This window comes from Brassica oleracea, chromosome C9 (genome assembly GCF_000695525.1).
Source record: "Brassica oleracea var. oleracea cultivar TO1000 chromosome C9, BOL, whole genome shotgun sequence".
NCBI lineage: Eukaryota > Viridiplantae > Streptophyta > Magnoliopsida > Brassicales > Brassicaceae > Brassica > Brassica oleracea.
This window is the reverse complement of record NC_027756.1, coordinates 4,483,049-4,483,309: the sequence shown is the minus strand read 5'-3', so window position 1 is coordinate 4,483,309 and position 261 is coordinate 4,483,049. Positions and strand designations below refer to the sequence as shown.

The following is a 261-nucleotide window of genomic DNA, read 5'->3' as shown; positions in this document are numbered from 1 at the left end:
CTTCCATATGGTTTTGAAAGCTTTCAAATCAACCATCGAATTGATACATGTCATTTTAATGTTTTTAGTCGTATACTTAAGGAAAACTTACATTTTTGTAATTTAAAGTCGTTTTAAAAAATTCAAAATATAACATCTAAGAAAAAATCTAACATATAAGGAAAATATAACATATAATGTGTCCTCATTTTTGTATTTTAAAGTCGTTTTAAAAAAATAATATAACATATAAGGTTTCCTCATTTTTATAATTTAAAGTCC

At 22.2% G+C, this 261-nt stretch overlaps 1 protein-coding gene across 1 annotated transcript in view; it reads right to left on the bottom strand.

Annotated features, from left to right (window-relative positions):
• Positions 1-261, bottom strand: part of LOC106316683 (U-box domain-containing protein 52-like) — a 6,030-nt gene that overhangs the window by 2,918 nt on the left and 2,851 nt on the right. The gene's annotated exons all lie outside the window — the stretch shown is intronic.